This window comes from Puma concolor, chromosome B1, assembly GCF_028749965.1.
Source record: "Puma concolor isolate L17-30 chromosome B1, mPumCon1.1.hap2, whole genome shotgun sequence".
Taxonomy (NCBI): domain Eukaryota; kingdom Metazoa; phylum Chordata; class Mammalia; order Carnivora; family Felidae; genus Puma; species Puma concolor.
Genome location: NC_141670.1, coordinates 110339116 through 110364170, shown reverse-complemented (window position 1 = coordinate 110364170; position 25055 = coordinate 110339116). Strand labels below are relative to the sequence as shown.

The 25055-nt window shown below is 37.5% G+C and overlaps 2 pseudogenes; one reads left to right on the top strand and one right to left on the bottom strand.

Annotated features, from left to right (window-relative positions):
• The first annotated feature begins 839 nt into the window (after positions 1-839).
• Positions 840-2824, top strand: LOC112858806 (nucleolar protein 10-like; annotated as a pseudogene).
• A 2338-nt stretch (positions 2825-5162) lies between these two features.
• The window catches only part of LOC147581804 (small ribosomal subunit protein uS2B pseudogene), a 164973-nt pseudogene continuing 145080 nt past the window's right edge, over positions 5163-25055 (bottom strand).

Genomic DNA, 25055 nt, shown 5'->3' with positions numbered 1-25055 from the left:
TTTTCCTGGGAGAAACAAATTACTTGGGTTGGTATCTGGAAGCAAAATTCAGTACTAATTTAATCCTAAAGGGAACTAATTTTCCCTTTAAATTTGTGACTTCTAAATTTGATCCCACTTAAAAAAGTTGTGCTTACCTGTATATTAGCCAACTTTTGTGAATGTCAGCAACAAAATTGCACCACTTTCCACAATGCACATTTTTTTATTGTTGTGGGTATAACTTGAAGGTTGTTCTCTACTGGGTTCTACTGGGTTCGGCCCAGGTCCATGAGTCCTCTCGTTCCTGGATCCCTTCTGAATAAGGAGCCACCATCTGTGACATGATGTTCTCATGGCAAAGAACAGCTTCTCAGGTGGGACAGAACCAATCCAGGCAAAACATTTAAAACTTCTACTTGGGAGTACTTGGGTGGCTGTGGCTTAGTTGGTTGAGCTCAGACTCTTGATCTCAGCTCAAGTCTTGATCTCAGGGTCCCGAGTTCAAACCCTGCATTGGGTTCTACTTAAAAAACGAAACAAAACAAACAAAAACAGTAAAAAAATAAAATAAAACTTTTATTTGAACAAATGTATATCACATCCCCTCACACTCCATAGACCAAAGCAAGTCATGCTACTAAACCAATGTCAGTGTGGCAAGAGGATATATTCCCTGCCAATGGGGAAGTATGACAAAATTGGGGAGGGGACAAATAATTCTGAGCAAATAATGCAATCTACTCCTGATAATCACTTTGGTGACTGTCTTGTAATTTGTAACACTTACTTAATCATCATTAGAACTAGAATCAATGTCAGCAAGTGTGAAGGACACATATTGCTTTTAGTTACCTACAATGGCCATGAAATTAGATGAAGATCAATCGTGTGAAAGTTGAGAGAAGTTATTCACTATGTTTTCTAATGGACTTTTAGTTTCTAATGATGCTAATAATTTCCATTATGCTTTTTAAACTTCTCAGAATAATTTTCATTTTTAAGTCCTATTTGAGAGTTTTTTCCTCTCTGTACCATTCCTGTCAGTGCAGCATCCAAGTCTGGTTCTGTTCCAACTCTTCCAGAGATTCTAGGAGATATTTAATTTCCTTTAGTATTTCTGCTAAACTAGCTAGACTAAACTCTTTTCTATATATAGCCTATGAAGTGGATATGTATCCTCAAGAAGTTAATACATAAGAAAGTACCTAGCGTATGGTATGCATTTAAAACAGTCACATTCCTTCTCAGTCCTATTTCATTTTGAAAATGTTGAAATATTTGTTAATTTAAAACATTACTCTATTGATTTTTTTTTTGTCCTGATACTCTCAAATTCTTAAGAACTGCTTACCCTAATTTTTCACATTGTTTCTGAAAGCCTGGGGGTGGTAATAAAGATAAGATGAAAAGCAGTTTTTCCAGCATTTTCTGAAGATGCTTCTAAATCAATCATCTGTCCCAGACTATCAGAAGAAATGCAGATTTAATATAAGCTGCTTCACTGTCCCCATAAGTTTGCTTTTATTTTTTTTAAATTTCTTTTCCCATAAGTATACTTTTATATATGACATCCATGTTTCATGTTTTGGTTCACAAAAACACGTTATCCTTGGAGCTGTTGGGTTAGGAACATGTGGAGATTCAAGAAGTGTCATACTAGGAGGGGGCATGGAAGATCTGAGCCCTTTTGCTCTACAATGCCCTATGTATCTCTTTCATGTGGCTGTTCTTTAGTTATATCCTTTTATAATAAACTGGTAATCTAGTTTTAGGTCCTGCTACCAGGTGGTGTGTCTTTTTAGGAAACTTGACAGAAGAATTATAAGAATTTTGAAAGCACAGTTCATGATGATTACACATTTGTCATCAAGACAGACTTTGAAAATTTAGGGCTCATACATCTCATTAGATCACCTTTCCATGAAGCATATATGCATGGATTTTTCATGGATGTAAGACTGTCACAGGTAAAATTGATGGTAAAGCCATTTGCTTATGAAGAATATAGGAAAGGTAAGATCTGACAGAAGATAGACCATGTGCACAGAGTCCACTTAAGGAAATTGCCAAAAGTTAACAAAGAGCTGGCACTTAATAATTGAGGGAGAGGAAGAGAAGGAAAATCTGCATGGAAAAAAAAATTAAGAGCCTTTCTAATATTCTCATCAATGACTGGCTTAAAATTGTTTGAGAACACTGACTTCAAAGCAGACACAAAGAGTAAAGAATTAAAGCTTTTGAATCCAGTTGTTTAAAAAATTAGTGAAGGAAGAAGACTCTTAGAGCAATAAATATTTTATGAAAAAGAAGAGGAGGAAGAACTGAAAGGAGAACTGAGTGAGGCAGAAAGTTCTAAGATCTCAGATGATAAAAAAAAAAAAAAAATGGGTTGAAAAGGTCAGGAAACAACAGACTTCTCCACCAGGAGGAGAAAACAGCAGGAAGGACTTAGGGAGAACCAGCAGACAGTCCTCAAGCCCCAGTTTTATGAAGTCAAAACAGGAGAACTCAGAAGCTTCAAAGATTCTGTCACAAAGCAGAAGCTGATGAATAAAACCCTTGAAGATCACTTGAAATTTGAGGCAAAAAATGGGACATTGAGTGTATCAGAAGCTAGGGCTGGCAGCAAACAATTGACATTCATGTTGAAAAGTTCTGAACAGTGGAATCAACAGGAGGCTGAGAAGGTGCACCAAGAGAGGGAAACATTTTGTCGTTCAGCAGTCACCTGAAGTCAAGACACAGAAGAGGACTGCTGTTTTTGCTGAATTTGGAAACAATCCTAATTCTGATTTGGAAGAAGCACTTCTACTCCAAATTGGTTATCATTAGAGTACCTTAAACCCAGACAGGGGAATGCACATTTTGAAAATTTTATGTAAATACCTTTTTTTTTTTTTTTTTTTTTTGAGAAAGAGAGAAAGTGCAAGTGAGCAAGGGGCAGACAGAGAGAGAGAAAGAAAGAGAGAGAGAGAAGCTGGGCTCACCTAGGGCTCATGTGTTTACAGGAAACAGGGCTGGAACTCACCCAAAGCAGGGCACTGACTCACCCAATATAGGACTCAAACTCACCAATTGTGAGATCATGACCTGAGCCTAAGTCAGATGCTTAATGACTGAGCTACCCAGGCACCCTATGTAAATTCTTGATACATCTACACAGGAAAAGATTTGATAACTTGTCCCTGCAGGGGTAGGACTTTGAAACTAGGCCTCCACCAACCGGTCAATACATGGCCCCAGGGTGCTTTTCATACATTGTTGCTTCTCATTAACATTGGCCTTTTACCCCTGATTTTAATCAGGTAAACCAGGTTGTTTTAATATTGTGAAATGTGTACCATAAAACAAAAGGTTATCCTGTGCTAAAAATGAAGATTGATCTTCTTCTGGGAACTTTTTTTGCTTATAATACCTGCTGCCATTTATGATTAAAGCATTCAGAAATACCATTCCTGTCTTATATAGTATATATATTGCTATGTTTGTGTTTATAAATATATGTTGATGGATTTGTTACTTGTGTGTGTTAGGGATTTTTTAAAATGTATATGTTATACCAAGAGAATATAATTTAATGGCAATAACTGGAAGCAAGAAGTGGAAACTACTAGTTATTCTTCTAATTTTTCAAAAGATTAAATACGGATTTTTATCTGTTTCTTAAGTTTAATTAAAGACAACTGACTGGAGAAGACATTACAAAAAAACCTTCATTTGAACAACACTACACTACCCTTAAATATCACTGCTTCAGTTGATTTAACTTCAAAATCTATCACCCTGTTAATTATCTGGATAGATTTGGCATTTGGCTTATCTGGTTGACATTATTTATGTCATTCCTGAAGCTGAATGTTTAGGAGGGCCATGGACACAAATACAGAAGAATTATTATGCAGCCAGGATATCTGTCCTCCCTGTGAGAGCCTCCAGACTAAGTGGGTTGTGTTAATTCAATGACCCAGGTTGGCCATGTGGAAGGGAAAGGAAGTAGAGAGAAATGACAGGATAACGGGATCTACAGGGACTCTGGTCCTCAGGTATTCTCTTTAGCGTGCAAATAATAGTCATTTATTTTTACAATTAAAAACTTGGGCACCTGGGTGGCTTAGTCAGTTGAGCATCCGACTCCTGATCTCAGCTCAGGTCATGAACTCTCAGTTTGTGAGATTGAGCACCTCATTGGGCTCTGCACTGACAGTGTGGAGCCTGCTTAGGTTTCTCTCTCCCTCTCTGCCCCTCCCCACAAGCACATGCTGTCTCTAAAAAAACTAAGTAAACAAAAATTCAAAAACCTCATTTTATATAAAATATTACATATTTTGGAAAATGTATTTTTAATTAAAAAAGAAAGATCACTAGAGAAAACCCTGTTAGCGTTTTTGGTTACATATTTTGAGACTTTTTTCTTTTCTTTTTTTTCAATGTTTATTTATTTTTGAGAGAGACAGACAGAGACAGAGTGCAAGTGGGGGAGGGGCAGAGAGAAGGAGACACAGAATCCGAAGCAGGCTCCAGGCTCTGAGCTGTCAGCACAGAGCCCAATGTGGGGCTCCAACTCACGAACTGCAAGATCATGACCTGAGCTGAAGTCAGACGCTTAACTGAATGAGCCATGCAGGCACCTCGACACTTTTTTCTATTTATACATATTTTCTTTATATGATTTCATAAATTACATATTAGTTATTATTTTGTTTTGTTATCTAAGACTCTAAATATATTTCCCAGTCTATAATATATTCTATTTTATCATTTGGATGATTGCACACAGTATTGTACCATATAAAGATTACACAGCTCTTTAAACCAGCTTGTTTGTTTTTCTCTTCTGTTTCATTTTTCAGGCATAAATCCTTTTGAGACAAGCATGTTTATAGATCTACCTTGGGCAAATGCATTATTATTTCTTAGGATAAATTTCTAAAAATGTAAATCCTAGATCAAAGAACATATCTTTTAAAATTGAAAAGTTTTAAGAACATATTATGGAATTTTTCTCTAGAAAATTTTGTATCAATTTACATTCCATTCAGTAGTGTTCATGAGGGGATCTGTTTTCTCCCTTTCACTAATAATGGATATTATCATTCTTTGTAATCTTGACCAACATGACAGCAGTTAATAATGGGCTGAATTTTTTTTTTTTTTTTTAAGAAACATTTCAATACCCTTATTTACATTTCTGGCCAAGAGTCTGTGGAAGAAGAACTTAAAATTTCAGGGGCTCTTTCTACCCATTCAGTGGCCTGAGCAGTGGGAGTTGCAGACCGGTCTTTGGTGACAGGTTGAGTGCTTCAGTCTTCAGTAGGGAACTACTCAATAGGCACAAAAGGAACCTGTACACCTTCAGACTAGTCAGAGACTTTAGGTTGAATTAGCAGTAAATTTCGGGAGCTGGAGCAATCCATTCACCCTTAAATTCCTTCTTGGTTACAGCCTGTTCAATCTCCACCTGATTTTCCTTTTCATTCTCTTCAGGATCTTTATAAGTAGAGAACAGGCATGACCTCCTGTGGATATTCAAGGAAGATGGTGTCACATGTGCTCAGAGCTCCCTGGGCCAGCATTTACCATATCAGGCCTGCAGAATGAGCTCCCTTGTTGTTGCATGGCATGGCAGTGTCTTCATAGTGCAGAGCAAAGTCTGTGTTACCGAGAGCAATGGTAGGCAGATTAACACAACATACCCCTGTGAGAGGCTGCTGGTGGGCCCCAGGACCAGTAACCACTAGAAGTCGCAGCTCCCAAAAGGCTGCCTGAATGTGGCTGGGAAAGGTTACATGAGTGGAGTGGCCAGCAATAGAAGTGGCTCCAGGGGCAAAGAGCGAACTTTAGTGCATCTCATCAGCCAGTATTCCTGGAGAATATGCCACGAATATCAGCTGAGTTTTCAATGATACAAGCTGCCAACAGAATCTTCTCCTAGGTTCTTTTCAGGTTTATGATATAGATGCTATCTCTTTTCATTTATAGATGTACTATTCCATTTGGAAGTCAAGTCTGTTGCTATCTTAGTGGGTTCCTTCTGCAACGGATTTGAGGACATCTTCCTTTTTTGTTTGTGGGACATCAAACTTATGAAACTTTCCCTTTAATTTATGAGAGGAACCCGAAACACCATATGGATCCCTCTCTGGGTAGTATAGAAAGGTAATGAGCTTTATTTTATTATTTTATTTTTTAATATTTTTTAATATTTTATTTTATTTTTTAATATTTTATTTCATTTTATTTTATTTTTATTTTATTTTTTAATGTTTCATTTCATTTCATTATTCCATTTCATTTTATGACAGAGAATGCACGCATCTGCAGGCAAGTGAGTGAGGCAAGAGGGCAGAGGGAGATGGAGAATGAGAATCCCAAGTAGGTACACACCCAGCAGCACAGACCCAATGCAAGACTTGGGGCTCAATCTTATGACTGTGAGATCATGACCTGAGCCAAAATTGAGTTGGATGGTTAATAGACTGAGCCTCCCAGGGGCCCCATGAGTTGTATTTTAATTTACATTTTCATAATTATCAACTTATAATTTCTTTTCTGTGCATTGTCTATTTATACTTCTTCATTTGCGAATGACCATTTCTGACATTTTCCTGTTTTTCTTTGGAGACTTTGTCTTTTGCTTCTAAGTTACAAGCCTCCTTTTTGAAGTACCCAGCTTAAAAAGTAATCACTCAAACATGCTGTAAATAAACTTTCTCACTTTAGGGATTTCCTTCTAAACTTGTTTAAATTAAACAAACAATTAAACTTGTTTAATTGACAAGAAGATTTTTATTTATGTATTTTATAATTTTGGGTCAAAAGTTTACTGTTGAAAATAGATTTTCAGGAAAACTAATCTTGCCAGGGTAGGCAGGCTTGTTTAGAGAGGGAAAGCTCGATTAGAACATTAGTTCATAATAAAAAAATTAAATAAGGGTCTGCAGTCAGAAACAAGAGATGAAAAGAAAGCATCATGAATAAATGTCAGAAGCCTCTTTAAGGGAAACATGATGAGCATTGCTTGAATGTAGGATCTGAAGAGATATAAAAGTCACAGATGATTACAAAGTTTGAGACTGAGAAAATGTTCCAGTGCTAAAAATATAAACATGGGCATGCCGTACCTCTGAGTCTCAAAGTTTGTTTTGTTTGGTTTTAAATAAATTGACTTTAAGGTAACAACATCTACCAAATGAACACTGAAGAGTTCTTAGAATTTTTTTTCCTTCTACATCTTTGATAAGCGTTTTGAAATAACTTACACAATTATTTTGTTCTGTTTAATTATTTAACCAGTATCTGTGTTGTCAGCTAGTAGCCACTAGGTAAAGAGGATTTTCTCAGTCTTCCAACTTCCTACTATGGTTGTGCTAATCCTCCTATTCCATGTTGGTCAGGATCATAGGTGAGTGGTTGCAATTATCTGCTATGACATGAGACCCCAGTAGCCAATCTACTTCTGTCCCTGCCCCTATGTTTCAGAGTCACCCACTACTATATCTAAACTAAAGTTTAGTACATATGTGGCATCTTGGGAAATGGCAAATGGTTTGGCTCATCAGGGGCCTGGAAAGAGAAGTATTAAAAGATCTTGAGGGAGGTTGGAGGAGGTCCGGGATAGAGACATGTTGATAGACATATGAGGATGGGCATGAACTGTGGAGAACAAAAAGTACCACTGATGTGTTGCTGTCTCTGGGTATATGAATGTGACACCCTATTTATTGAAGGTTGTCATAGGAATCCCATAGAGAGGTTTCTCTGGATTTCTCTAACAATACCTTATCCACAATTCCAAAAATATAAACATCTCTGAAATTCAAGTTATTTTTCTTTTTGGCAAATTTATTTGACAACAGAAATTTACTTGAACTGACATAAGGACATTTATAGTTTTAATTATGTATTTTAGTTGATATATAATTGATCTGTAGCATATTATTTTTAGGTGAACAATGTAATTATTTAATATTTGTATATATTATGAAGTGATCATCACAATAACTGTAGGTAACATCATCACCACACATAATTAGTTTTTTTCGTTGTGATGAGAACATTTGGAATCTACTCTCTTAGCAACTTTTCAATATAAAATATAGTATTATTAACACAGTCCCCATGCTGCACATTATATCCAAAGACATATTTATTTTATAGCTGGAACTTTGTACTTTTTGGTCCCCTTCATCCATTTCACCTCTCCTACCCTCCACTTCTGGCACCCACCGAACTATTTTCTGTATCTATGAGTAGAGGTTCTTGTTTGTGTATGTGTTTTTTTGTTTTTAGATTTCACATATATATGGGAATATATGTTATATGCCTTTTTACTTAACTTAGCATAATTCCCTCAAGGTCCATCCATGCTGTTGCAAATGGCAGCATCTCATTCATTTTTTTTCTTGGCTGAATATTTTAGTATGTGTGTGTGTATCACATTTTCCCGATCCATTCATTCATCAGTGGACACTTAGGTTGCTTCCATGTCTTGGCTATTGGAAATAGTAGTGCAGTGAATATGGGAGTACATATATCTTTTTGAGATAGTGCTTCCATTTCCTTCAGATAAATATCCAGAAGTGGAATTGCTGGACCACTTGGTAGTTCTATTTTCAAGTTTTTGAGAAATTTCCATACTGTTTTCCATTATAATTGCACCAATTTACATTCCCAGCAACAGTGCACAGGGTTCCCTTTTCTCTACATCATTGCCAATACTTGTTATTTCTTGTCTTTTTGGTAATAGCCATTCTAACAGCTTTTTTTTTCTCATCCTATTTTGAGGTGATACCTCCTTGTGGTTTGATTTTCACTTCTCTGATGATCAGTGATGGTGAGCACCTTTTTATGTGTCTGTTGGCCATCTGTATGTCTTCTTTGGAAAAATGTCTATTCAGATGTTCCGCCCATTTTTAATTTTTAATTTTTTAAATATTTATTTATTTAAGTAATCTCTACACCCAACGTGGGGATCAAACTCATGACCCAGAGGTCAAGTGTTGCATGCTCTTCCAACTGAGCCAGCCAGGCACCCCTCTTTTCCCCATTTTTAAGTCAAATTATTTGTTTTTGCTATGGAATTGTATGAGTTCTTTATATATTTTGAATATTAACTCTTTGTCAGTTATATAATTTGCTAGTATTTTCTCCCATTCAATAAACTGCCTTTTCATTTTGCTGATGATTTCCTTTGGCATGCAAAGGATTTTTAATTTAATGTAGTCCCACTTTTTAACTTTTGTTTTTGCTGCCTTTGCTTTTAGTGTCAGATCATAAAAATCATTGAGAAGCTTACTGCCTGTGTTTTCTTCTAGGATTTTTATGTTTTCAGGTCTTAAGTTCATGTCTTTAATCCATTTTGAGTTCATTTTTGTGTATGGTATAAGATAGTGATCCGATTTCACTCCTTTGCTGTCAGGTTTTCCCAATACTATTAATGAAGGAACTGCCCTTCCCCAGGAAGGAGTCTTGGCTCCTTTATCATAAATCAGTTGACCATGTATGTATGGGTTTAATTCTAGGCTCTCTATTCTGTTTCAGTTTTAACTATTATTAATAAAGCCAAAAATTAAAGATCTCACACGATACATGATTTTCCAACACAGTAAGGATCAGATTGGTGAGAGGAGCACCAACATTACTAAGAATTTAGGTGATGGATTTCTTCTGCAGACTGGGGTAGGAGAGGGTGCTATAGGACTGAACTCACTAAAAATAATAAAAATGAATATCCCCAAAAGAATAGAGGCCAGTGGCATTGGTTAGCCGTCAGAAGCCTGGTGCACGTAACTGATTATAATGACCCTCATGTCATCTGCCACTGTTGTACTAGTGCCTCTTCCTCTGTTCATACCTATGGTTGCAACAGAGATCCCTCATAGCTAGTGATGGAAAGGTTTGGGTTCTTGAATGGGTCTTCTTGGTATGTAGATACAAGACAGAAATAGATGACAACCACACTGTATCTTCATTGAGGGGTAAGATAGTGGTGACAGAAGATCATCTCATTGAGCAGAGGTTCAGATAGTGTCCAGGTCATCTGCTTTATGTAGATAGAAAGGTGGCCCAAGCTTAGTATATGTATGGAATAATGGGAAATGGGAAATGGCTTGGCTGATCAGGGGCCTGAAAAGAGAAATGAAATGAAAGATCAGTTTCAAAGAGTTCTGGGTAGAGGCATGTAGATGGACATATGAAAATGGTTGTACACTGTGGAGATCCTTTATATCACACCATAATGGGCAACAGAAATCTAACACTATGGAAGAGTTAATAAACACCCTGATTAAAAAAACTGAATTGGCTAGTCATCAACCATCTCAGTGTTGACAAAATGGATACATAAAAGAAGTATCCATGGGGATGACAGAAATACAGGTTATGTGTGGGCCAATAGTATGGGCTGCTACTTGCCAAAGACATAGAATGTCCAACCTGTCAGCAGGAGAGACCATAGCTGAGCTCTCTATATGGCACCAACTAGCTACTTGGTGGTCAACTGAATACATTGGACCCCACCTTGGAAGAGATAATACTTCACTTTGGTAAGAATAGATACAGATTATGGTTATCTGGTTGTCTTTCCTATGGATGGAACCCTAGCCAGCACCTCTGTCCCAGGGTCTATAAAACCTATGTTCCATCACTACAAAACAAGATATAATATTGGGTCAAATCAACGGACCCATTTTATAGAACAGGGGGTTTGCAGCTGGTCCATAACGTATGGTCCACTACTCATATAGCCTATCATGCCATTTGGAAGGTGCTGGCCAGATAGAGCAGTTGAATAACCTGCTGAAGGCAAAGTTAAAGTGCTAGCTTCCAGAAGATGCTTTACAATGACACTGTTTTCTTCAAGACATGGTGTCCCTTTAATTCAAATACCTTTATATGATGCTGTGTCCCCAGTAAGAAGAATATTTGGGTCCATGAACCAAAGTGTAGACGCAGGATTAGCTCCACTTATTATCACTCTCAGTGAATCCCTTGGCACATTTGTGCTTCTCATCCCTATCATTCTGCATGATCTTCTCTCATTCCATACAAATTTTAGGATTATTTGTTCTAGCTCTGTGAAGAATGCTGGTGTTATTTTGATAGGGATTGCATTGAATATGTAGATTGCTTTGGTAGTATCGAATATGTAGATTGCTTTGAAGATATTTGTTCTTCCTATCAAGGAGCATGGAATCTTTTTCCATTTTTTTTTTTTTTTGTGTGTGTGTGTGTCTTCTTCAGTTTCTTTCATAAGCTTTCTATACTTTTCAGTGTATAGATTTTTCACCTCTTTGGTTAGATTTATTCCTAGGTATTTTATGGGATTTGGTGCAATTATAAATGGGATTGATTCCTTGATTTCTTTTTCTGTTGCTTCATTGTCTGTGTGATCTTCTCTTAAAGTGAGAACATTTCCACCAAGACACACAGCAAGAGCCCTATTAAACTATATGCTAATGAGGGGCACCTGGGTGGCTCAGTCGGTTGAGCGTCCAGCTTCGGCTCAGGTCATGATCTCGAGGTCTGTGAGTTTGAGCCCCACATCAGGCTCTGTGCTGACAGCTCAGAGCCTGGAGCCTGCTTCTGATTCTGTGCCTCCCTCTCTCCCTGCTCCTCCCCTGCTCACACTCTCTCTCTCAAAAATAAATAAAGATTAATTTAAAAAAAAAATAAACTATATGCTAATGATTGCCACCTAGATATTCCATGTTTACCTTGCAAGTGACCAGAATGCAAATGGTAGTATATTAGTAAGAGAAATTAAGACTTTTCATCAATAGCAGTAATACAAAGAAGGCAGGGAACAATATTTTTAATACTCAAATAATCATTGGATACCCTTGGTGCCCCTTGACAAGTTTTGGTGGTTAGTGGAAGAATTCAAAAACCTTTTCCTGAGAATGGCTTGGTGATCTGGGGTTCAGAAATCTTGGCAATGGTGGTCTGGGCCATAGCACTGGAATGAAGGATTTATTCTCTCAGTTTCTAGGGGGTTTCCAGAAAAAAAGGCCTCCAAATGTCAGCCCTCTTTGGTCTCAAGAAAACAGCAACACCCCAAATTATCCTTTGTTTCCATCAGCAGCCTATAATCAATGATTGATCAACACAGGGGTCATGCAGACTCATCCTCCCTACTCCAAGTTGAGACAACTCTAGAGGACTGTATCAAATCAAGAACTTCCTATATGGTTGCCTAAAGCCTGTGTTGGAACTGAATTAACATTCCCCTCCGCCCAGTCCTGCCTCCTTCTCTTCTCTAGGTTTTGGTCCCAAGAGCATAGCCTAGTGTATATCCTTCCCTGGACCTCTGTCTCAAAGTCTGATTCTTACAAAAACAAGCCTGAGACAACATATTTATTTAAGGGGCGCTACCTCAGATATTGCTGAAAATGTCATGTACTATATGATATAAATACCATATTTCTTTTTTTAGATCTAAAAAGTTGTGAATTATAAAGCACAGTTGGCTCCAAAATTTTTAGATAAGGGATCTGGGACCTGTGTTTAGCAAATATAATGGCTCTAATAAGGAATGGGGGCTACAAGGATGAGACTATGAATCTTTTATGTTTGTCTGTGAGCAACACTTCCACCTTTTGGGTCTTTTTTCCTTGAAAAAATATCAGTTTTCCTCTATCACTGCTTGACTCAAGTATCTTTCTGTAAGCCTTGCTCTCCAGGAAGGTTCACATTTCCTTCTCATAATATCAAAACATTGATATTTAGAAGCCTTAATATTCATCTTTATATTTTGTTACATTATATCTTTCCCAGTATAAATATATATTTCCCAAGGAATAACCTTTCTTAAATTTTCTAGATTAAAAATAAAAATTAGCAAATTATCCTCCACGAACAGTTCAGGATTACTATGTGCAGTTTTTTCTTTGATATGTTATAGAAATTTCTTGATGAAAGTGGAAAGTAATCACTAGAATGATCCCAACTAATACTTAGAATTATACATTTTATCCACATAGAATTATACATTTTATCCACATTTGTCATAAAGATTTCCCCCAGGTAAACATGATGGTTTTTGAAGTGTTCTCTTGCATTATGGCTCCATCAAGTGGCAAAATTGACATGAAGCTTTTAGTTTCATTTACATACTAGAATTTCTATGAAGGCTGTATTTATAACTAAGTATCTCTTTGTTTCCAGGCACAGACAGACACTTTTAACTTTGAAACTCCAATGATTTTGTTTATGAACAGAGATGGATTATTCTTAAATTTTTGGTATAGAAACTAAAGAATCACATTTTCCCTACTATTTACAATTTGATTCTTTGAATATCTTTCAATTACTGTTTGCTACTGGAAACGGGTATTGTGAGGCCTCAGGTCCGCACTGACTTTTTGCCAAAGACATCAGTTTCTTACCATATGGGTCTCTCCGTGAGGCTGCTCCCAACATGCATCTTGCTTCTCTCTTTGAGCAGTGGATCTAAGAGAGGGGAAGGAGTAAGGAAAAAAGAGCAAAAGGGAAGTCACAGGCTTTCTGTGACCTAATCTCAGAAGTGAAATTCTATCACTTTTTTTTTGCATTATAAATGAGTCACTAAGTCCAGCCCACATTGAAGGGGAGAGGGTTGCACTGTGGCCTAAACACCAGGAGGCAAGGATCACTGGTGGCCATCTTAGAGGCTGCTTTCCTGAAATAAATGTGCAACCTCTAAAATGCTCATACTTTATGAAAGTTTAAACATATTATCTTTCACTTGCAGAAATTAGTGATGTTATTTTTTTTCTCTTAACAAGTTCTTTTTTATTGAAATATAGTTGACAAATAAACTTGTGTGATTTTAAGGTATACAGTGTGGTTTTTTTCAATATATGAAGTTTATTGTCAAATTGGTTTCCATACAACACCCAGTGCTCATCCCAAAAGGTGCCCTCCTCAATACCCATCACCCACCCTCCCCTCCCTCCCACCCCCATCAACCCTCAGTTTGTTCTCAGTTTTTAAGAGTCTCTTATGCTCTGGCTCTCTTCCACTCTAGCCTCTTTTTTTTTTTTTTTCCTTCCCCTCCCCCATGGCTTTCTGTTAAGTTTCTCAGGATCCACATAAGAGTGAAACCATATGATATCCGTCTTTCTCTGTATGGCTTATTTCACTTAGCATAACACTCTCCAGTAATTTTATTATTAATAATAGGGTTTCCTATGCCTCAGGTATCGTTCTAAATGTTACCCACATATTTACTCATTAATTGTTACAACCCTATATGGTAGGTACTATCGCTATTACCATCTACCAGATAAGAAAACTGAGGCACAGAAAAATTAAGTAATTTGGCAAGATTTGAAATTAGGCCATCTGTCTCCAAAGGAGAATATGAAGTTGAACACAATTTTTATTTGTTATAAACAGAAAGTGTAAACTGAAGATTGGAACATCATTGAAAATAGAAATACAAAATACAGAACTTTAGGAATAATTCCCAAGTTTCCACTATTCCAGTTGATACATTTTTGTAATATAAATATCATGACCAACTGCTGTTTTGCCTGCAATAGCCCTGATTTAGGCTGGTCTCCTGATATAATTGTTAATAATGATTCTTCACCCTCAAAGTGTACAGGTTTGGGTGATAAATCATTAACCCTAAGTATAAGGCTATCAATATGTGTCAACACATCTGAATAATATGATATATTTCATTATTAGACAAAATTTATCCATCCCACCATACCTCCAAGTGATTCTGACATGGTCCTAAGGGCTAATAATTACTGTTTAAGATGGTCAAAACTGTAAGAAAATTAATGGCAAAATAGTATCTCAGTATAGTTTGTCTCAATGAGTGAGCAGCACCAATCATTTAGCTAGTTCGCACACACAGAGTCAGAAAATCAAATATACTGAAAAAAATTATAACAATACCAAGCTGTTTTAGAACTTATCCATCACTTTGTCCTTTACAAATGCAATGTAAAATATGGATCTTGTAAATTGATTAATTCTATCACTAAAAATATCCCAACTAGATAGATTATGCTCCAAAATTTAAAAAAAAAAAAAAAAAGGAAAAAAGTCTGCCTATGTTTATTAAACTAAGTTAGGCCGGTGAATGCCTATATCATCAATAAAACACATTCATTTTTATAACTGTTAAGAAATAACTAGGTTTAAAATTGTTGAAACATACACTACAAAGTAAATGTATGGAAAAGAACATGTAAATTTCCAGATAATGCTGGAACAAGGAGAAAGGTTGTGCTTTGGTCTTTAGCCAGAAGAGGGCATTGCATGACTGCCATATTATGGCGTATTACTATACACTTTTAAAAATTAGAAAGACTAGATGGTGGCAGGGGGGGAGTAGTGATGAATCATAGCATCCAAACACTATTCACTGAAATCATTTAATGCAAATGAATTTTCAAATGATACTACATAAAGTATTCAGCTTTCTTTTGAGAATTTAATAAACCTTATATCAATATACACATAGGTGCTATGCTTTATTACAGTCAAGGGTTTAAAATGGAGGAAGACGGTTCATTGTTAAAACTTAAAGGAAACTATGAGCCCCCTATTCTAAGTTCTTCATTCTACCAATGATACAACTGAAGTTCAGAGAAGTTCTGTGGCATGTCTGAGCTCTCTCAGGTCTGGTACTGTCATCTGAGACTGAGGTCTCTTCTAACTACCCTTCTCAGACTGGCCCCTCTATAGTCTTCAGCTCACCATCAATCAGGGCATTGCCCTGAACACTGACATAGGGACTTACTGATTCAGGTCAGAACCTGAGGCAGTGGGAAGCACCAGAAGTACCAATTCATTCCTAAATATAGATGTTAATACAGTTTGAATGTAAATATTTTTATCATGCTTATACTTAAGAAATGTTTTTAATAAAACACAATTTCCCCTTTTCAAAATGAAATCAAAATGCTCCCCAGTGAAAGGGGGACCCCACAAGAGAAGAGAGAAAAACCTTGCTGGCCCATGTAATGCTAGTCTCTGGTCACAAAATGGTAGCATTACAGAACTAGAAAATTAGCAATCAGATTATCTCTCTTATTTATAAATAATTTATACATAAAGAATCTCAGGCACCTGGAGGTTAAATGATTGGCTCAAGGACTCAAACCTGGCAAGTGCCTGAGTAATGGATCACTTAAGGTCTGTGGAAGGCAAAATTCTATGATGACCATCTTCCCTGGTGTTGTTCCCATGACTGAATTACCTTAGAAGGCAAAAGAAGTCTTGCAGTGCAGTTAATGTTACTAATCTGTTGACCTTAAAATAGAGATTATCCAGGTGGGTTTCACTTAATATGAACCCTTTGAAGGCAGATAATTCTCTCCTGCTGTGGTCAGAAGAGGCTATCAGAGATGTTGAAAGCATGAGAGGGGTTGGACATGAGGAACAAATGATCTCTATTGCTGAGTTGGAGGAGCTAGGTGGTGTGAGAAGTAGAGACTGAGAGCAGCCCCTAGCTGACAGCAGGCAAGGAAATGAAGACCTGTAACGTGAGTAACTGAATTCTGCCAACAATGTGAATGAATTTGGAAGCAGATTCTTCCTGAGGGCATCCAGATAAGAGCACAGCCTTGGCCGGCACCTTGATTTCAGCCTTGTGAGACCCTAAGCAGGAAATCAGGTGGAGTCCATGTGGAATTTTACCTATAACTATGAGATAATAAATGAATCTTCTTAAAAGCTGTTAAATTTGAGTATTTTGGTCTATAGCAACAGAAAACTAATACTAGGTCTAATCTGAAAGCAGAAAGCATTTGAGATTTTAAGAAAGAGGAAATTTCAACATAAGCATTTCATTACCCAAATGATAGAAGAGCAAAGACACTACATGGAAGACAAGAGGCAACTCTGAATAAGAGCTGCAGGAAGCTACTTCCCCCCCACACCCTCCCAATCAGAGGGACAGTGGGAAGTGAGTCACCAGAGTCCAGGAGTCAAGTCACACAGCAGAAGGTGGACTACAGCAGCCTGTCCAGGGTGCGCTGAGCCATTACATGAGCTGTGGTAGCTTCTAGACACTTAGCCTGAGGCACGGAGAGGTGTGTGTCTTCCTTCTTGTCACCTTCCCATCCTCCACTGGGCAGACCCCTCTAGACACTGGGTGACAGAGGAGACTGCAGAGTCAGCCAGCCTTCTGCCCCACAGAGCAGAGCAAGGAAATTACAAGAAATGGATCTTAAGGCAAATAGGCCCAAGACAGGCACAGATGGCATCAAAATCTTCAAGAAGACAAGGCAGTTGGAGTTCAGGCACTGTGCCAAATGATTTATTTATGTTATCTGTCTTAGTTCATAGTTAGCATTAATATCTTTTTCTTGTTTTGTATTCCTTGTTTACTGACTAGGAAATCGAGGTCCAGGCTGGTTAAAAAAATGTTCCTCAAATTATTTTGCCTGAAATAATAGACGTGTTTTTTTTTTAATTCTTTTAATGTTTATTTATTTTTGAGAGACAGAGAATGAGCAGAGGGAGAGGGAGACACAGAACCCAAAACAGGCATCAGGTTCTGAGCTGTCAGCACAGAGCCCAATGCAGGGCTCAATCCCACAAACCCCAAGTTCATGACCTGAGCCAAAGTCAGATGCTTAACCAACTGTGCCACCCAGGCACCTCATAATTTACCTGGTTTTAAACGCAGATTTATATAACAATCACTAGCTAACTTACAGGAGTAACTATGAAGCCCTACAGATGCTTCCTATGCTTTTCTATGTACAACAAATCTGTCTAGTATCTTCAAGGAAACTGATGTCCTGAAACCAAAGATGGACTCAACGGATGGCAAATAGATTGAGTAAGCAGGAGTTTATCATCCACTGTTTCTAAGAGAGTCACCAAAAGAGGGTTACTCTTAATTACCAGATCAAGGATGCGCTTTCATCATTTCAATAGGCAATAGTCATTGTGATGTGAAAGACTACAGCTAAACAAGGCCAGATAGGATACAGAGAATGGCTTTTCATACTGCAACACAATGTGGAATAGTTATTTTAGCATCAATACATAAGAAAATATTCATACAGGATTTAATCTTGCCAGGGTAAAAAGTATTAATACCTTTTATATATAGACGCTGAGGATAGATCACCATCAGACTTTCCCCACCTCCCCAGCTCCACTACAGGATGTAATGGTTTCCCTCGGTGCTATCCTAACTTCCACTGACACACATGCACATGCACACACACTTTAGACCCTATCCAATAACAGAACTAGACAGAAACACAAAACACAAACCAAGTAAAAAATCTACTGGGAAGAAGCAAAGGTTAAATGAGTGAGGAGTTGTGGGAGAGAGTCTGTGATGAAAGTGACTGCTAACAGGCAGTGAGTGGTCATATGAGATGCTCCAAGCATTTAAAACTAAAGAGGGACAGGGCGCCTGGGTGGCTCAGTCAGTTGGGCATCCGACTTCAGCTCAGGTCATGATCTTATGCTTCATGAGTTCGAGCCCCCTGTTGGGCTCTGTGCTGACAGCTCAGAGCCTGGAGCCTGCTTTGGATTCTGTGTCTCCCTCTTTCTCTGCCCCTCTCCCACTCACGCTCTGTCTCTCAAAAATAAATAAATGTTTTTAAAAAATCAAATTCAAGAGGGTTGATGGAGGGAGGTATGTGGGGGGGATGGGTTAGATGGGGGATGGGCACTAAGGAGGGCACTTACTGTAATGAGCACTGGGTATTGTATGTAAGTGATAAATCACTGAATTCTCCTAAAACTAATATTGCACAGCATGTTAACTAAAATATAAATAATAAAAATAAACTAAAACTATATATATTTTGAATATAATTTAATAGAATAGAAAAACCTCTTCCACATTTCTACCACTTTGTGGAAACTAATACAAAGTAAAGGCCTATGTATATGTGTTTTTTTTCCTGGCTGATTTGATTCCTGCAATTATGGATTTCAGTTCTCTTCTTTCCTTAGTAGAAGCAAAAATGCTAGAATGACATTAGCAGGGAAGCAGATGATACTATCAAGATAGTTGAACATGGCATATGTGTAAATCTAAATTTATATCTAAATCAAAGTATCCATTATTCTGAAAGAAAGAATGTTTCATTATATTGTTTAAACTGTTAACAGAATGTGCCAATGAGGAAAAATGGACTTAGCACAAATTATAATTTAGTTTACAAAATCCCTTCAAGTAAAGTACACAGTATGGATAGTAACAATTGAGATAAATTCTTTAACCAGAGAAACAGAAGTATGCTATACTGGAAATTTACCTTGGTTTTCTTCCAAAACTTCCCATAGGACATGTCACCTGTACAGTGTTTTTGGAAGTACAAGTTGTTTGGCAAGGATTCTTAAAAATTCTTGCAAGATAAATTGCTTTTGTTAAAAATAAAAGGCATATCCACGAGTGATATGGCGGAGAGATAAATAAGCCAGACCAGGTGTGGTTAGAAGGCCACCATTTTATGCCTTAGGAAGATCACTTGAAACCACCAGTCATAAGTTAGTTTGAAAACTCTGTGTTCTTTGTTATCCTACGTACTAAAATCCAAAGTGTTTTTGAGTTTTTAAGGAGAGGCAAAAGTCTGGGGATAATAATTTTGAACCATGAAAAATGTATCAGGCAAATGTTTTAAGTATGAATATTGAAGAATAAAACATAAGTTTATAGGGAAGGAAAAATAATTTTCCCTTCCTTCTGAGTTCTTGGCTGAGACCCCTGTAATAAAAGACAGATTGACAAGAGAAAAAACAAACAGAAGCTTATTAACATGTCTACTTCATGTATACATGGGAGATGCCCAGGGAAAATGAGTAATTCAAACTCATGGTGGCTTAGTAATCAGGCTTAAATACCATCTTCATAGGGAAAGGAAAAGGGGCCTCTTAAGGGAGAATAAATGAACTTTAGAAAGATGAATGGCCCCTTAGAAGAATCAATGGGAGGTATGATGGTTTGTGACAAAGTTTGGGGGATGTGTTGACTTCTAGTCCCCTCTTCTTGATAAGGGTCAATATTCTCTGGTTGATGGAATAGCCAAGGAAGAAATTTATGAAAATTACATTTCTTTTGGATAATCTGAAGATCTGTCTTTAGGCAGATAAGGGAAATTTAAGGGAAACCTCTTCCTGCATCTGCTGTTTTTCAAGTGATTACAACTCAAAATAATATACAAAAGTGGCATATTTTGGGGTGGCATGTCCTGATCTTCTATAACCATATGCTGAGGTGACATAGTCTGCTACCCTTAGAATTTTAGGGAATTCCCAAGACATTTCTCTTAGAGTTGTCTATGAGTTCAAAGTCAAGGGTGTGTCAATCTTGGTGCATGCTTTGTAACCAATTTTCAAGTACGTTTTTGGAAGAGTAGAATGCAGTAAGGACACAAATGCCAAGTTTTTAATCACTCATTCTGGTAGAGGGCCCAAAGATTTTAAATTAAGTAAGGGGTTTATAAAAAATGTTTACAATGCAAAAGGGACCACAGAACTTAACCAGAAAATCAATATAGTTGAAAGGAGTATTGCCAGGATCTTTAAATAAAAACCGGGGGAAAAATTAACTTGAATGCCTTCTTAAATTTCTCACATAATGCAATTAACTTTGGTGGAAGAGAAGCTGAGAACACAGCAAATTTTTGAAGCCAAATAGGTGGCTCAGCACCAAGCTTGTGCCTTAGTATGTGGTGAAAAAGTGTTAGAGACAAGTCCATGGGACTTGAGACCCTTCAAGCTCCACCTTTGGGTAGAGAGGTAAGGCATCAAGACAAAAGACTACCTTTAAGTTCCAGGCAACCTAGCACAGGTATCACTTCCAGGATTATACTAGAGAGATTCTTCTTGATGGCTTGATGAAATAAACAGCCATTTTGGAAAAGCCCAAATGGCAGGAAAACTGTGAGCAGCCTCTAGAACTGTGGGAGATGGCTGACAGTCAGCAAGAAGCTAGGGACCTGGATCCTACAACCACAAGGAAATGAATTCTGACAACCTGAGTGAGTGTCACTGGTTGAATTGTCCTCTCAAAAGTATATGTTGAAGTCCTAATCCCCAGTACTTCAGAATATGATGTAATTTGGAAATGGGGTAATTGCAGTTGTAATTAGTTAAGGTAAGGTTATACTGGAGTATAGTAGACATAATTCATTATGTCTGATTACAAGGTAAGAAGAAAAACACACAGGGAGAAGGTAGTCATGTGAGGACACAGGTAGAAATTGGAGTGATGGATCTACAAATCAAGGAAGGCCAAAGATTGCCAGCAAACATCAGTAGGTAGAACAGGCAAGGAAGTATTTCTTTCTACAGGTTTCAGAGGGAGGATGGTTCTGCTGACACCTTGATTTCAGACTTTTAGCATCCAGAATGATGAGACAGTTTCTGTTGTTTTAAGCCACCTAGTTTCTATATTTTGTTATTTTGTTATGGAGGCTTTAGGAAATGAATATAGTGAGCTTGGAAACAGATTCTTCCTCAGTAAAGCCTCTAAATGCAGATGCAAACTAGATGCCTTGACTGGAGCCCCATGAAACTCTAAGTAGAGGATCCAGCTGAGATGTGCCCAGACTCTTGGCCACAGAAACTGTGATATAATAAATGTGTGTTGTTTGAAGCTCCTAAGTTTGTGGTAAGTTTTAACACAGCAGTTCTGAACCTATGTCTTCATCAGCTGGGAGCATAGCACCACATAATGGCCATCTTTTAAAATTTATATGCCTCATTCTGAAGATTACACTCTAATTATTAAAATATGTTATCTCCAAACCATTGCCTCCACTATACCTTCAAGAGTTTGGTAACTTCTAGAGGGTGTGGCTTATGGTAAAATCAGTGGGACCCATCGTTCACCTTTGTTGTAAGGTGGGCCTCAGCAATGTTTTATAGGATCTGTTGGTGGATAAGATTTTGAGAGCCCTTGAAAAATAGTGCTTGTTGAAAAACTAAGCAGGGGAAGCAAATCCATATGCAGAATAAGTGTGAAATTTGGTCAGTATGAATCTTTGCCTCTTCAGAATAGAAGGAGTTTGATTTATAATCAAATTGCCAGCAACTGACTGGTTGGTCTTCTTGAGATATGATACAATTACAAGGGATCAGCGTTGATCTCTATTTCTGGTGGATCAGACATTCAGCAGTGGTGGTGCAAGGATCAGCTTTCATGAGAGGAAGCCAATACTGTTGGGCCCATGAATGGCATCCATACCTACCTGCGTATCTGTTCATGAGCTATTAAAAGAAATGGGGTGGTCAGGAACAAAAGCTGACTGACATGAACTGGCCAAGTCATCTTATCTACTTTTCTATTCCACCTTGGCCACCAGTATATCTGCTCAGTTTTTCTTATTTTTGTTTTTATTGTTTAACCTGGGTTCCTAGAGGTTGATCCTGTGTCTTCATACCTTAATGATCAGACAATGATTGCAGAGGCTTCCATCCTGTGCCAATTTATCTGTGTGAGTTGGTGGACATATCCAAAATTGAAGTCAGTTTAAAGTCCATTTTTAAAGTTAAAGGATAGTTTACATACAATGTTATATTAATTTCAGGTGTACAACATAGTGTTTGGACAATTCTATACATTACTCAGTGCTCACCATGGTAAGTGTAGTCACCACACAATATTATTAAAATATTATTGACTATATACCCCATGCTATACTTTTCATCTCCATGAGTTATTTATTTCATGACTGTAAACTTGTACCTCTTAATCACTTTCACTTGTTTCAGCAATCCTCCCACCTGTCTCACCCCTGGAAACCACTCATTAGTTCTCTCTATATAAGAACCTGTTTGGGGGCGCCTAGGTTGCTTAGTCAGTTGGGCGTCCAACTTTGGCTCAAGTCATGATCTTACAGTTCATGAGTTTGAGCCCCGCATTGGGCTCTGTGCTGACAGCTCAGAGCCTAGAGTCTACTTCGGATTCAGTGTTTCCTTCTCTCTCTGCCCCTCCTCCACTCTCTCTCTCTCTCTCTCTATCTTGTTCTCTCTTTCTGTCTCTCTCACACACAAATAAATAAACATTAAAATTTTTTTTTTAAAAAAAGAAACTGTTCTATTAGATTCCACATATAAATGAAATAATATAATATTTATTGTTCTCTGATTTATTTCAATTAGCCTGATACACTTTAGGTCCATGCAAATTGTTGCAAATGGCAAGATTTAATTCTTTTTTTATGTCTGAATAATATTCCATTGCATATATACACAACATCTTCTTTATTCATTCATCTGTTGATGGATATTTGGGTTACTTCCATGTCTTGGCTATTGTAAATAATGCTGCAGTAAACATAGGAGTGTATATATCTTTTCAAATTGGTGTTTTCATTTTCTTTGTTAAATACCAGTAGTGGAATTACCAGATCATATGATATTTCTTTTTAATTTTTTGAGGAACTTTCAAAGTGTTTTCCACAGTAGTTGTACCAATTTACATTCCTACCAACAGTGCACAAGGATTCCCTTTTCTCCATATCCTTGCCAAAACTTATTATTTCTTGTGTTTTTTATTTTAGCCATTCCACAGCTATCAGGTGATATCTCATTATGGTTTTGATTTGCATTCCCCTGATGACTAGTGAGATTGAGCATCTTTTCATGTGCCTGTCAATCATCTGTATGTCTCCTTTGGAAAAATGCCTATTTAGTTCCCCTGCCCATTTTTAATCAGATTGTGAATTTTTTTCTGTTGTTATATAAGTTCTTTATATATTTTAGATATTAACTCCTTATCAGATACATCATTTGCAGATATCTTCTCTCATTCAGTATGCTGCCTTTTCATTTTGTTATTGGTCTCTTTTGTTATGCAAAGCTTTTTATTTTGGTGTAGTTCCAATGGTCTATTTTTGCTTTTGTTTCCCTTGCCCAAGAAAACATATTCATAAATATATTGCTAAGCCCATGTCTAAGATTACTGTCTGTGTTTTATTTTAGGAGTTTTATAATTTCAGGTCTCACATTTAGGTGTTTAATCCATTTTGAGTTTATTTTTGTGTATGATGTAAGAAAGTGGTCCAGTTTCATTGTTTTGCATATGGCTGTTTTGTTTTCTCAATACCATTTATTGAAGACTGCCTTTTTCCCATTGTATATTCTTTCCTCCCTTGCCATAGATTAATTGACCATCTAGATCTGGGTTTATTTCTGGGCTCTGTATCCTGTTGCATTGATGTGTCTAGTTTTGTGCCAGTACCACACTGTTTTGATTACTACAGCTGTGTTGTATATCTTGAAATCTGTGATTGTGATACTTCCAACTTTGTTCCTTTTTCTCAAGATTGTTTTGGCTATTTGGAGTCTTTTGTGATTCCATACAAACTTTAGGATTCCTTGTTCTGGTTCTGTGAAAATGCTGTTGATATTTTGATAGAGATCACATTAAATCTGTAGACCGCTTTGGGTGGTATGGACATTGTAATAATATTAATTCTTCTGATCCCTGAGCATGATATATCTTTCCATTTGTTTGTGTCATCTTCAATTTCTCTCATCAGTGTCTTACAGTTTTCAGAGTACAGTGCTGACAAGGTAGATGGAGAAGGTTAGCACTGGTTCCTACAAGCATCCAGCTATATAATCTGGGGGCAGTCTTGGGAAAATGGCACTCCCAAGCAGTTTTATTCCCAGAGAAATCGCCTGTAGATCCCTGCCCCTGCAGCACACATTCTTGGTCACTGAAGCCCCATCATGTATAACTCAGGCACTTTTTAAACTGCTGCTTCTGTGCTGTGTCTTCTGCCTAGTTATTGAGCTTGCTTGTTCTTAAAGGTCTGGGACTTAGTTTTCTGTCATCCTCCATCATTCTTGGAGTTAAGCCTCACTAATTTTCAAAGCCAGATGTCATGAGGACTTGTCTTCCCAGTGTGGGTCCCCAGGGCTGGGGGTGTGTCGTATGGGGTTTAATCCCCTCACTCCTCCGTACTCATTTGTGTTTAGTCACACTGGAGATTTGGTTCCTGACTGGATCTTTGGCCCTCCTACCCTTGATTTTGCCATCTCTCTATGACCAGCTGTGGAAAATCTCTTCTGTTGGTTTTCAGGGAATTTTTAGTTAGTTGCATGGGTGTAGATATTGCTTCATTGTGTCCATTGGACAAGGTGAGCTC